The following is a 14,216-nucleotide window of genomic DNA, read 5'->3' on the forward strand; positions in this document are numbered from 1 at the left end:
ATTGACAGGATTCTTGTTTAATATGAAATGGATAGTACTATGCCTGAAACACAAAGAGGACAACAATTAGATCAGGAAAGAGGTCAAATAAGCCACTCTTTTAAATAAATCCCATGTTTAAGCTTAGCAGTGATTAGAATATGGCATTTCACAACCTTGAGTCACAGGCTTCCTGATCTAAACACTAAGCAGCAACTTTTAATATTAGGTCTTATTTTGACACACTTCTGTCCAATTAAGATGAGATTTTAAAACCTCATGTTAATCAATCTCCTAACAATAACAGGGTTTATATTCTTAATTACGTTTTGACTGCTGTACTTTGGAAAGTTTCTCTCCATAACTTATTTTGATGTCCACATTACAGAAAATCATTAGTACTTCTGACTGCATTGTACTTCAGTGGTGCTTAACCTGAAAGCCTTGTGAAAACCCACGGCTTTGTTTTAGGTGGCAGCTATACTTTCTTTACAGAAGTTTTTCAAACCAATACTGCTGAGCCCAGGGCACTGAGAATGCTCTCTACTGGCAGAAACAGCTGTACGACACTTAGTCCTTAAATAAAAGTTTGACACAGTCATACAATTTTATGTTTTGCTGTTGTAATGACTCTGCCTTTACAGGCTCTGGCATGAGCTTACTTTCAGGAGACACCAGCAGAGCTCAGACATTATTTGTGAGAGAAATTACCTCAGAGTAACTAAAACTAGAGATCAACGAAGGACGGACAGCGCCCGCACAGGGCAAGGGGGACTCGGGGTGTCACGCACCTCACCGGCCTTGTCCCTCGACTCAAGGAGCGGTTCCCCGGCTGCGCCGCACGCCGGACGGCAGCACGTCGGCCCTTCACGGCGAGACACCGCGGGCACCTACGCCCCAGGGGAGAGCTGGGGCCGGCACCCTGCTAACGGCGCTTGCCCGCTCTATTAGGGGGTCACCACAGGGCACGGCGAAGCGCACGGCAGCGCACCGGCCCACTCGGGTCGCCCGACACCCCCCTCCCGCCGCGCAGAGGCGAACAGCTACCCCAAGCCCCCCACCGCCCGCCTGCTCGCTCACTGTTAAACGCCGATCGGGCTCCAGTGGCAATCACCCACACCCCAGCTGCTGTCAGTCAGTCACCCTCAGCCCCTCACCGCCGGCGGCGGCAGCGGCTCCAGCCGCCCTCTCTGCTGCAATTCAAAACTGCCGCCGCCACCGCCCCGGCGGCCGTTTGTGCTCGCCCAAGCGATGGCACGGCCCGAGGGCGCTGATTGGCCCAGCCGCAACGCGGCTCGCCACGCGGACCTCGCTACTTTAGCAAATAAGGGCGCAGCGCCGGGCCGCCGGCACGTGGGATTGGCTGGTTCGGAAGCATTCAAACTCCATTGGAGGTGGCGGGGCGGAGGCGGTTCGTGATTGGCCCTCGGGGCCTTTGCCCACAGCCGGGCAGGGCGGCTCCCCTGAGGGAGCTCCCCAGGCCGCTGCGGGCACCGCCGTGCCACCGACGCCCTCCCGCCAAGCCAGCCCACCGGGAGAGCCCCGCGGTACGGCCCGGCGGGGCGGGGAGGAGAGGGCTGTGAGGAAAGCGTAGCCGGAGGGACAGCAGGTGTCGGGGAGTGGGGTGGAGGTGTAACGGCGGCCTCAGACCTGTTAACCCACATCAGTTTCCCCATCCTGCAGAACACCTGAGTTTTGAAAAACAAAAGGAAATGTGTCCCGGTGCCGTCCTGATGATAACCCATTTTCGCTCGAAAAGATCTACAGAAGGATCACGGGGTGGCTTAGTTTATTGGTTCTGCCCAAACTGTTCCTGGGAGTTGGGTGTTGTTTGGTTTGGTTGGTTTTAGTGGTTTGTTTTGGGTTTTGTTTGTTTATTTTGGGTTTTTTTTTGGGGGGGGGGGGCAATTCAGCCCAATATTGCACATTTTCTGCCCTAAAATAGAAACGGAAAGTGAAAAAAAAAAAAACGCTTTTTCTAAGTTTTTCCAACACTGATCACTGAACGCAAATGGCAACAGCAAACGCTTAAGGATTTTAAAGCTGCTGTGAGCTTCCCTGGGTGCCTGTGACTGGTTTTCAAAGGCTTCCTCAGGTGTTCCCCTCCCTGCCCTCCCACCGACCTGAGGCGGTGCCGGGAGGGGAGTGGTGTCGGGTTTGGAACAAAATGGTGTTTTCCATCAGAGTCTGTGAATTACAGATCCCATGATTATTTCACCTAGTTAAACATCTTGCTTCTTGCGATCATTCTGAGAATACTTACCCAAGCACTGTTCTTTCAATCATATTTAGGAAATTGAGGTAAACAAATCTTCCTTGATAGGCTAAACAGCTCACCAATCAGCTCACAAGAGCTCTAATTATAAATAAATACAGTGCAACAAACTCACTAGTACGTTGTTTAAAATCTCTAAACTAGCCCTAGAACAAAACAACAAGCCATTGAATTGATGGAACCAATCCACCATAAATACCTCTTAACAAATGACAATTGGAAAAAAAACAAGATAGAAAATTCCGTGATGAACTTCATGCACTGTTAGAGATGACTGTGCAGGTGTTACTGAGGGGAGAGCACAGAATAGCGGAGATGCAGGAACTAGTGGAAGAGTGGGAAACCCCTGACATAGTACTGGCAATCAATTCCTGAAAGCTGGGGACCAGTCTGAACTGAAGGGGATCTCCCACTTGGTGGACGAGGGGCAAATGTTCTGCAAGAAATAAATACTCATATTCAGTAAGCGTTTCTTATTTGACAGTAACAAACATTACTTAAGTGTAGAAGTTGAAAGACTTAAGTTACTGCAGATGCTATTCTACTGGGACCACTGATGGACACAGAGCACTAGCATTTAAACCACTGCATCATGACAAATCCCTCAGGGAAGGCTTCAGCGAAATAGCTTTAACTTCCAAGATTGGTGGCATATTTTTCAGAAAGGGAAAAATGTGTAGAGACAGCCTTCAGGGTTCTTACAAGGCATGAAAAATGAAAGTCAGCTGGTGTGTGCAGAGCTTTTAAGATGCAGTCTGATGAATATCTGGATAGCTGAGGCTAAAAAAAGGGAACCTGACTGCTGTTGTAAACTTAAATATGAGAGAACACTTATTCTGAAGCCTGTTTCTAAGAAAGGTCAGATTTGTATTCGTTGATAATGATTTACAAATAAATTCTTTCATATTTAGCATCCTTTACTTGACTATTGCAGCAATTAAATAATTACCATGAAAGATAAAAATACTCATGAAGACTACAGAAACTTTCTTTTTATTTTGCCATATCCACTTTATTTTGCTTTATAAGTATTATATATGTTATTTTGCTTTATAAGTATTATATATGTTAGTTATCAGAGGTAAATACAATATAAAAAAATATTAGTAAATGTAAGATTGAAGTATTGGATACAAGAATAAGGTCAAATACTCTGAACAAATAATAAGTTATAAAGGGTGTTAATAGCAACCATTAGTTTGCCTAACACTGGTAATTATTTTTATTACTCTCTACTAGCTAGGATTCTTGAGGTCTTTCTAAGAGGCTCTCAAAATTCCCTGATATGGAGCACCCCATGATTTTGAGTAGAGAAAACTACCTCAGCCTTGTGAAGTGGCTTTTCTCTGTCCTTGAAATTCCATTCAGTTCTTAACAAATGTTAAAAATCACCATTTATGTTTTCTCACCTGCATTCCATACTATAATTTTTGGTAAAGGGCCAGAACACTAAGTAGAATACAAAAACCATTAAAGGTTGGATTCATATTACTGCAGCTTATGTCAGAGCACATGATGAAACAAAAACGGAAGGGAAAGGAAGAGAAAAAGCTTCTGATGAGAAAATCCCACACTGCTTGGACGCTACAAGGAGCAGAAACCAGACAGAGGATTTCCTCCATATTCTTCCTTGCCAGACTCAGAATCTGTCAGGTAAAGCCTATTTAATGTATAAATATATACACACACATCAAAGAGCACCTGAGGAGCTGGAGCAACCCCCTTTACCCAGAGAAAGCGAGAAATGGGCCAGGCGCTCTGTGTCTGACGTGGTTCTAGCTTCCCTGTTGAGGCACTAGAGAGGCAGACGCTCTGCCAGGTTGGGGGTGAAAGAGAAGAAAGCCAGATCATTTCCCTGAGCCTCACCCAAACCCCACCCTATACTAAGCGGTGCCTCTTGCCTCTGGAAAACAAAATTCTCCATCTCTGCCAATGTGGGTGGGTAACTGAGAAGATGGCAGTTTAGGTGTAAGTACTGGAGTTGCAAAGTTAAGTCTGCACTAATAGAGCCCAGTGAGCTACTGTTGTAAAAGACAATGATTGATTGCTTATATACCCTTAGATTTCCTATCCTTCATACAATTGTGTTTCTCCACAGAACCCATACCTTGTTCAGTGAACAGAAAAAATATAAAGGAGGGTGCCATTAGGATGCATAGAGAGCCTTACACCTTAGATTTCTTAACTGTCTAGTCTTATGCTCTTAAAAAAGGCTAAAGTGACCTGCAGAATCTTTTTTACAGTTCATTAACAAAATCAGAGACCATGGCATATCACAAATTATAAACTATAACTTTGTTGCTAAAGAAAATGGGGCGTTTCTCTAGTGAGTATTACAGTATTTCTTACCTACTAAGGGAAACTGCTACTGAAGTGTTCATATTTACTAGGGTTAACTGGATGAAGGTATTAGTGGATAAAATACCTGCAGCTGCTCTATTGTTTGGTGATCATATTGTCTAGTATAGCCTACCAAACACCAGTGGGTAGATTTCCTAGTACTGAGAAGGTGACTGAGGTTACTTGGCTTGTCTAAGGTGACACAGTGAATCACAGGGACAGGAACCCACGGGTGTGGTTCTGTGGCAGTTTAAAACACCTTGAGGCAATGTTGCCACATTCCCACCCTCCCTCCCTCCTGTCCCCCACCTGCACTCTGCCACTGCTCCATTATGACAACTTTGGTGCTGATCTGAACTGACAGGTGAGACGGTTAAATCAGGAAGGGGCATTATACTAGGCAAGGACCTTTCTAGTAACATCAGCTTGTATACAGCTTGGGTCTCACAACTGATGAACTGTGGGGTCAGATAAATACCTGACCCAGCTCAACAAATGATATGGGGCTATGCAGGAGAGAACGGCGACACCAGCTTAGATTAGTTAAAATATTATGTAACAAAACCCTAAGCCCCCACGCTCTCATCCCCAACACCTTTCTGTCATAAATGATAGTAAGAAACCTTCCCACAGCAAATGCATTCTTGTGTTTTAGAACTTGTGTGTTTCACAAGGATAAAAGTATCATACAACTCCTGCTTTCATTTAAGTGCCTCTTATATATTAAGTGCAATTATTCTGAATAGTTTTCATCACTGGAAAATATTTGCTGACCTTTGCATGCAGTGTAGCATTATCGTGATTTTTAATAGTCTACAAACTTCTGCAGAAGTGTTAACCTATGAATTTAAAGCTTTAGACTCATTACCACAAATGATAGTAAAATTATTTAACGATATAAAGAATTGAAAATAAGGAGAGGTTGTTAATTGTTTAACACTTGATAGTATATTGGAAAGGTGGAGGAAGAAAGCAAACATATAAAAAAATGTTAGTTATTTAAGTGCACGCATACTGTCTTGACCTGAAGAACTGTAAGTGGTTTGCAGCTATTAGCAATGGTTACAGTAGTGAAAAGGTATTTATATATTTCCTTCCTGTTCTAAAATCATTATTTTTAAACATTGTCAATACAGCCATTAGCATAATGCTTAAAGAACTAATGTGCAGTGAAGAAAATGATAAATAATTACAGCAATTACATTATGATATGACACATCAAGTCTATATTGTCTAGGGCTTCAAATTACCAGTTACTGAGCTGTAAATAATATTGGAACTCTTTTTCTTCTTAGTGGTAAATTCCCTCTTTTCATAGGTCTGCTGCCAGCTAGAAATAGCAATACCAAGCAAATCTTTCACATTACAGATATTAACACCGAAAAAATAAATTCATAATGCTATCAAATTATAGTCCCTGCTATATGGGCGAGGACTAATCGGGTTTCAGGGGGCATTTGACAAGATGGGAACCTGTTTCCTTTATGGTCTACTCGTCCCTGACTTTCTTGGGTTCATAGCTGGCATATCCTTTGGCCACCCATTTTTGTTAGGAATGTGTTCTTAACTGTACACAGGTACATCTACTCTGAGTATCATTCTCAAGTGCAAGAGAAAAGTGGTTAAGAAATAAGTGCACTACATATAAACTAAAAGTTGTACACCTTTCATAGCCATCCCTGCCTCTTTCCATCGTTACTACCAACTTTTTTTAAATGGGGCATGTAGAAAACGCCCACTGGTGAGTTGTTACCTCTTTCTCTTGTAAGGACTCTCTAGATCTGTTTTTTCTTTGGTTTACCTTCAGTAATCAGTATCACCTTTAACTCTTTTCGTTTTAATTTCTATTTCCCTCAAAGGCCAACCCTCACAATGGCATGTGGCTGTCATCTGCACGATTGCCTTCAAAGGTCCAAGTTTTGCTTCTTTGTTGACACTTCTATTCTAAGTTCTTGATCATTTAGCACGGCTGCTGTTGCTATGCCTCATCTTCATTCGAGCATCCCATCCCTATGAGCTACCTAAATTAAAGCCTTGAGCTCATATAATTTCTTTCTCTTTTGCTATGGCCTATATATAGATAATATATATTTTTATATATATAAAGTTATATATATGTAAGTTTTATGTAGGTATTATCTGAGAATCTATACTTACTTCTGATTGTGTTCACCTACTGGTCAAATCTTTTATCAGTCAGTGAACTAATTAAGAACATCACCTACACAATTCATGGCAAACTAATTAAATGACTTATTAGCCTCTACCTATCTTAATGTTGTCTCTAAAATCTTCCAGTGTTTCTCTGTTAATAGGTTGAATAGACAAGACAAAAGCATGCCTCCTTATCTTACACACATCATAACCACCCCAACATTACTTCTGCCATTTTCGCAGGCAAGTTCTAGAGTGAGTTCTCAGTCACCCAACTAATTGCAGTGGGAAACTCATCTCAAACAGACATAGTTTATGAACCACGAACTGAAATGATCCAATAGAATAAATAAATATGCAAGGAGAAAACAACTGCATTCTACATCTTAATGAATTTGGTTATCTCTTGATCTCCTCACCTCTTCCAAGTCTAAATTCCAACAGTTTTATTGGTATTTCTCATACCATTTTTGTATTAATCCTTTCCAGGAAAATGTTTGTCTGTGTTTTAAATCTTTCCAGGGTATCTCATGTATCATGCAAATGATACTCAGCATAGAAAATAATCAATATTTAAATATACCTCTCAGCATTCACAAATTACTCTAACAATAAATTTGCTCTGAGTTAATTTCAACCAAAAGTGAGAATGAGAATCACAGCTCTATTAGAAACAACATACAGACTTCAAAAAGCTGAGATACATCTAGATGAGGTTTTAATCTTTTACAGTGCCCTTCACTGTTAATTTCAGAAAGTCTTAAAATTCAGAGTTTCACAGTATGCTCATATCCAACCATGGTCTTACACCCATTTCACAGAGATAAGCAAACATTAATGGCTCAATTCAAGTTACGGAAGTTTGTGACAGTCTCAAAACTACATTTTAGATTATAACATTAGCCCTTTGCTTTCTGAAGAAACCATTTATCTCCGCAACCAAATACTTTCAACTGGGTGCCCACAGTCAGACATCTAAATCCATGCTGAGGCACATAAAGATTATGATTATCAAAAGTGAACAGTGCTAAAATATCTACAAATCAGTGGTGTACGCCAACTTCTAGGCATGCTGCTAAATTAGCTAAGTGAACTTCTGTTAAAAGCTAGCCAAGTTTTTTGCTCAGGAAACCACTGTTTTCAGAAGTCTGAAGACGTAATGACAATGCTAATTTTAAACATATCCAAATTGTTAATCCATATAAACTAGAAAAATGTTATTAATTCTGTCATTAGACTGTTCTAGCTTGGGCAGCAGTAAGAGTTGCATAGAAAGGTATATTGCTTGTCTAAATCCCACTCGGAGTACTTACAACCATGGAATCAAAAGTTCACTACTTTATTCACAAATGCTAAAAAGTTTTTCATTTTACAGCTCTTACTGAAGAACTGCAAAGAGGCACAGGTATTAAGTAAGTCCTCAGGCAGAATACAACTCTAAGCAAACTAGAATATTCAACACAGCATAGTTTATTTGCACAGATAATCAACCAAGACTTTTTCTGGTCTACAAAACAGGGTGCTGGCTTACTTGTGATAAGCCGTAGCGTACTGTAACATGTTAGCTCATGCTTGGTGGCAACAGGTTTGTTTTCCAAGATTGTGTAATCCAAATTCCTTTTCTAAGAGATGATTTTGAGAGGCACTATTAAATGGAATAATTAATGAGAGCACAGAATACTAGAGAACTTTTTTTTTTTTGCTTGTGATAAGCTTCAAACATTAAAAGTATCAATTTATAAAGAACAAATATGATTTTAGGAATGGGAGTTTCTGCTAGTGCACTAAGTTTCTGCTTACGTTACAATCAGGTCAGTGTACCCAGCTATAGCACATGACAGAGATTTTAGGAACACAGTTAGGGTCACATTTACAATACAAATCGGGAATGTGTTGCAACTGCATTCTTTGATTTGATTGTAATGTAGATGACTGTAAGGCTAATTAAACATCATCTACTGTTCACAGGAGAAACCACCAGCTGTTGCCTAAGCACAGTTTAAAGACAGTTTTGTATGAAACAGGTTATGACATGGTTTCACCAGCCATCAAGGACTGAGATTTTTCCATGTTATAACAAGACTAGAATTACTTTACCTTCGGTTTAAACACACTCAAAATATGTTTAATACAGGTCTTACTAGCAAGGTGCTAAGACGCTTTCATTGCACATAGCTTCAGATAAAACCGACATAATAAATATCTCCTGTATTTTGACCCAGATAAAATCAGTTTTCCTCTGCTGATAGTTTACCATTTGGTCAAGTGGAATGGTGTTTCACAAGGGTTTTGAGACCACATTCAGGCCTGTCAATTCCACAGTTTGGGAAAAAAAAATAAAAATAATGTCTCTCACCTATATAGTGCTTTCATCTGCAAATCAAAAAACACCTTCTTAAGATCACTATCATTATCTCAATTTTCAGAGAAGAAAACTAAGACACAGGGATGTGCGGCAACATGCCCAAGATCAGACCGAAGACTGGTAGCTAAGGTAACTGAGGTACAGTCCTATGTCACTAAGTTATTTCCCCATCTACTCAACTTTTTTGTAGAGCATCTTAATATAACAATCCTGATGAAACTGTAGAAGGAACCAGTATAAAAATTAACTTATACCACAGCAGAGGGAATATTTTGGAGGTAAATTCCATAAATCATTACAGTAAGTCAATAAAGTTTCTAAAAATAGAGTTGTCACCTTTTCAGAAAAAAAAATAATAAAAATTGCTGTAACATGATTCCCTAGCAGCATAGAAAGAGAATACCTAATCCACCCTACATATGATTTTCAGGTTAACCATCAAAGTTTTCTGGACAAATTTGAACCAGCACAGGCATTTGGAACCAAATCAATTAGTTGTATCATTTTAACATCCCGTTTTTGAAGCAGTGTGAGGAACTTCTCATCTAGTTTTAGTATGTTATGAAACCACTCCCCAGGTAGCAGGTAGGAACTATCGGTTTTAACACCAGGGTCATATATCCCTGTCAGCTCTTGGGCAACAAATATGTATGTAAAGATTCCAGGTTTCAATGGTCCTAGAAAGTGGTAGTAGCACCATCACAACAGATTTCCTTACGGAAGACTCATTGCAGTAACTGGCTATAATCTCTGGGAAGCTTGGTATTTCCAAAGGACCTACTGCTACTATCTCTGAGAGTCTAATACAGACATTAATCATTGCATTAAGTTATCTCATGAAAAAGTAATGGTCTTCACCATTTTCAGTTTCAAGAGCTTCTCTTGGTTGGGTAAATTTGAAATACATTTCAATTTGCAGAGTTTGTTGAGCTGACCTTTTAGTAAAAGCTCTTGCTGACAAGCAATCTGATTTTATTTATTCTAGCTGGTTTCATTTCTTGTAGGGAACACCATCCTGCGGGTAATCAATACATAAAACCTCCCCTCCAGATCTTCCCATCTGTTGGCATGCTTATGCTTCTTGCAACATTATTTCATTTGCAGTTCAGGTCATTAAATAAGTTTACTTCAAATGCAGAGAGACCTATGAAAGTGAAAGCAACCAGCTGCAAAACCAGGAATTGGACTAAAAGACTTAAGGTAGCCAGCACACCACCTTGAGGCACAGATGCAAAAGTCATTATTTGTCTTAAAAACAACATCCTTACACCTGTCCCAGCACAGGGAGAACCTGACAGGAACCAAACAAGTAAAACCCTAGTTTTGATGTGTGCTACCCTCTCATGGAACTTTCCACTCAGTAAGGGAAAGCCGTTTTCTGGCATAAAGCTGAACTGTATAAATTCAGAGCACAGCAACAGTGATCCATCTTATCCTCTCATTCTGACACCTGATGTTTCTTACAGATTGTTACTCAAAGCTCTGTATCTACACGTGGTCAAGTATAATTCACGTTAAAATCTTAAATGGTGTCACTTCTTAGTGCCTCAGTGTAGCCATATGTAAAATGGGGATAATAACTTACTTCATTAAGGTGTGGTGTTTGTAAAATGTTTTGAGAGTCTCAGATGAAAAGGACTTTCCTTGCAAAATGTAATTATAATACTATTATGCCAGAGGTAAGGCATAGGCCTGTGATTCCACATACAGTATTTAAATACAATTACTTATCTATCAAAATCAAGAATCTGCGCTATTTCTCCCTCTCTCAGCTCCTGATCCTCTTACCATTAATAATCTGAGTAATCCTGACTCCAACAAATCTGCTCACGTACTCCTTCAGTAAGGTGTACAAGTAGCAAAAAAGCACAGTAACTGAAAAATAGCATCAAATCTCATTTATTGCTATTTTACAATGTTTCCCCTGTTTGTAAGAGTCCTTAAGTTCTGGTTTTAACTCCTTAAGTTTCATAGGAATACGTCCCTTTGACATTTCTGCAGGTGCCTACTGGTACCAAAAGCGTTTGTACACACTTTTTGGAATGTGGGTCATTTTAAATAAATGTAGGCTAAGGCAAAAATTATGCAACTTGTCCATTGGCTATGACATGCAAGAGCATCTACGCATCATTTCTCATACTCACACCATTCTTAAGCCTACTTGGTCTGTCTGGTGTGATCCACTCAGCATCTCTTAGTAGCCTCAACCTTCTTGACAGTACTCCTTGCTCCCTGCAGCGTGATGCATCTCTGCCCCTTCTCTCTCTCCCCACAGACATCAGAAGGGCTTTCCCACATCTGCCAAGCGTTCTGGCCATTTCAGGTAGTTACCAACCACCGCATTTCAAACCAACTTCAGGTTTTCTCCTGCTTACTTTCCAGCAAGGCATGTGCATGACGGTGGCACCATGGCTGTTTTTCCATTGTGCCACTGGAGGAGCAGGGATAACCACCCTTCCCAAAGCGAGGGTCCCACAGCAAGTGGGAGACCCTAAGCGGAAAAGCAGGAGGGAAGACAGGCAGGGCAGGAGAAGGAAACATGCCGTAATGCAAGACTGAGGGAAACGAACAGGGGTTACAGACAGGCAGAAGAGGGGCAACAGGGAAGCAGGGTGGCAGCCTGCCTAGGTACGGCAGGGCTGGAAAGGGGGAGCGCAGGAGCCCCAAGACCCAGGTGTGCCAAGCCTGCCTTGGCGCCGCTCCTTCCCGCTCCCCGTCCTTCTGGGGGTGCTCCCCGGCTCCGGGCTGCCCCAGCGCCTCTCGCCCGGGCGGGCCGACACGTGTGCGGAGCCCCACGCCGACACGCGTGGCGTGAGGGGCGGGGAAGAGGCCGGTTCCCCGCGACGGGGCGGCGGGAGGGGACGGGACGGTGGAGGAAGGCGCCCCACGCCTGGCAGCTCTGCCCTCCTTGGGACAGCCGCAGCCGGCACCCGCCCGGATTGGCAGGAGCCTGTGCCCTCCTCTTCCTCCCTCCTTTTCCCTCCTCCGCGGGGTGGGTTTCAGCCCTCCCCCTTCCTTGGGGAGGGGGGAAATAGTTTTTTAAAAAAAAAAAAAAAAAAAAAAAAGAAAAAATAGAAAGAGAGAAGAAATCCCAAGTCGCGTCCCCGACGTCTCCAGGCCCCGCGGCCGCAGCGGCCGCCCCACATTCCTGGCATTCCTGGGCCGTGACTCCCCGCGCCGCCCCAGCCCCAGCCCGGCCCCGGCCCCGCCGCCTCCAGCTCGCCCGCCCGCCGGCCCCGCTCGCCCCCGCGGGACACCAGTCCCCTCCCTCCCGCCCTGCCTCCCTCCTTCCCGCACCCCGCGGGCGGCAGCAGGAGCTCAGGGCGCCCCGGCCGCCCCCCTTCCCCTCTCCGCCACCGGCGGCCCCAGCTCCCGGCCGCCCCGCCGAAGTTCCCCGCGGTGGCCGGGCCGGGGCGGCGGGAGCGGGTCTCCCTCCCCAGCACTGCCGGGGGAACGGCCCGCCGTTCTCCCCGCCCGGCTCCGGGTCCCGCCGGCAGCCGCCGCCCTCCGGGCCGGGACAGCCGTCTCCCGCGGGACCGCACAAAGCCGGAGCCGCCGCGCTGCCCGGGCGGCCGCCGAGCAGGTAAGGAGCCGCCGCCGCCGAGTTTGGTCGAGTTTGTGCGAGTCCCCGCGCCTATCAGCCATCCGCGCTGACTTTGAAACAATCCGAGTTACGCCTTTTACTCCGTGTGCGCGATAGGCAATATTTGCGGAAGGCTCGTTATGCTCTGCGATGTGCAACTGCAGCTATACGCTGCTGTTTGTAAATGACGAAAATAGCTGAGCTTGGGTTACGAATGCCAGTCGGTGACCTGCGATAAACAAGCCTCGGACAGTCCGTCCAGCCTGTGAATTTAATCTGCTAGACACCCAGATAACATGGCATTTGTATAATCAAGAGGTATTTGTAAATAGCTAGAGACGGGCAGGGCTCTCGGCCGGGCTGCTCGTATTTACACCGCGGCATGCCTGTGTTTGTCTTCCCCCCGCCCAGGGGTTTACCTTGTTCTTTGTTAGTTACAGTCAAGCCTAAACTGGCCGTTCGTCTTCAGCAAATGTGTAACGCCGAGTTATGCAGAAAAGATCGCAGCGAGGCAGGGAAGAATGACATCTGCTCTCATTTCTGATGCGGCAAAGTCAATGAATTTTTAAGATCTCAAACAAGCTCTCTTTACTGGAGTGTATTTGGGACAAGCGTTACATAATGTATGTGTGGTATGTGGATATAACGTGTGCTGGAGCCTTCCTATCGAGAACGTTTTGTCTCCGATTTGCATAAAATAATCACATGTTGCCATTTTAAGCATCTCTTCGGCTGTTTGTAACTTTAACAAGGTGGGAACAAACTGACCGGTAAAGGCTCGGATTCAATATGTTGTTCCTCAAGAAGTTTTCTGGGATTTTTGGCATGTAGCCTGAAACCATAACTGAAAGAAATACTTTCACCAGAAGCCAGCTCTTCTGTCTTTAAACTCTATGCAGATAATCACTACTGGGTTTGGTTATTCTGAAAGCACTGTTACATGCTGAAGTTCTTTTGAGTTTCGAAAAATATACATATAAAATGGCTCCCCCCAAATCACAAGTCACCACCTGCCAACCTCCATATTATGAGAGAAGTTAGTCAGGTCTTTTTGGGGAGAGATGTGAGGGGAGGCAGTCCCAGCAGGAACTGCTTTCTGGTTATCCAGCTGAGAACGTCCTATCAAATATGAGTGACAAAATACAGATTATACAGCTTTTGCTTTTGCTCTCTGGGGGGTCTGTAGCTGACATCTAGTACTTGTTACATGGTGTAAAATAAAGCGTGTGTTGATATTATAGTAATGCAAATAAGCTTTAGGCCCTGTTCTGTTATTGGCAGTACTTTGTTGAACTTTTTTTAGTTTCTTTAGGAGGCTGTGCCAGAGCTGCTTACAGGCAGAGGGCACTTGTGTGTATCTGATGGGTCATGATACAAAAGTTGGGGAGCTTTGTAAACTTACGGTTTGAAGTACAGCTCATCAGCTAGCTAAAAGGTGGTCCCCAAAATCTGTGGCAGAGCTTGTGGCCGTCAAATCCACCACCACATTTATGTGCGAGAAGCTTGAAGGCATGACTGGC

General features: G+C 43.6%; 1 protein-coding gene across 1 annotated transcript in view; it reads left to right on the forward strand.

Annotated features, from left to right (window-relative positions):
* Positions 1–12,362: 12,362 nt before the first annotated feature.
* Positions 12,363–14,216, forward strand: part of PTPN14 (protein tyrosine phosphatase non-receptor type 14) — a 121,294-nt gene continuing 119,440 nt past the window's right edge. Inside the window, exon 1 of the mRNA XM_063328466.1 lies at positions 12,363–12,696. The gene's annotated coding sequence lies outside the window, so the exon portion shown is untranslated. The remainder of the gene's footprint in view (positions 12,697–14,216) is intronic.

This window comes from Chroicocephalus ridibundus, chromosome 3 (genome assembly GCF_963924245.1).
Source record: "Chroicocephalus ridibundus chromosome 3, bChrRid1.1, whole genome shotgun sequence".
Classification (NCBI taxonomy): Eukaryota; Metazoa; Chordata; class Aves; order Charadriiformes; family Laridae; genus Chroicocephalus; species Chroicocephalus ridibundus.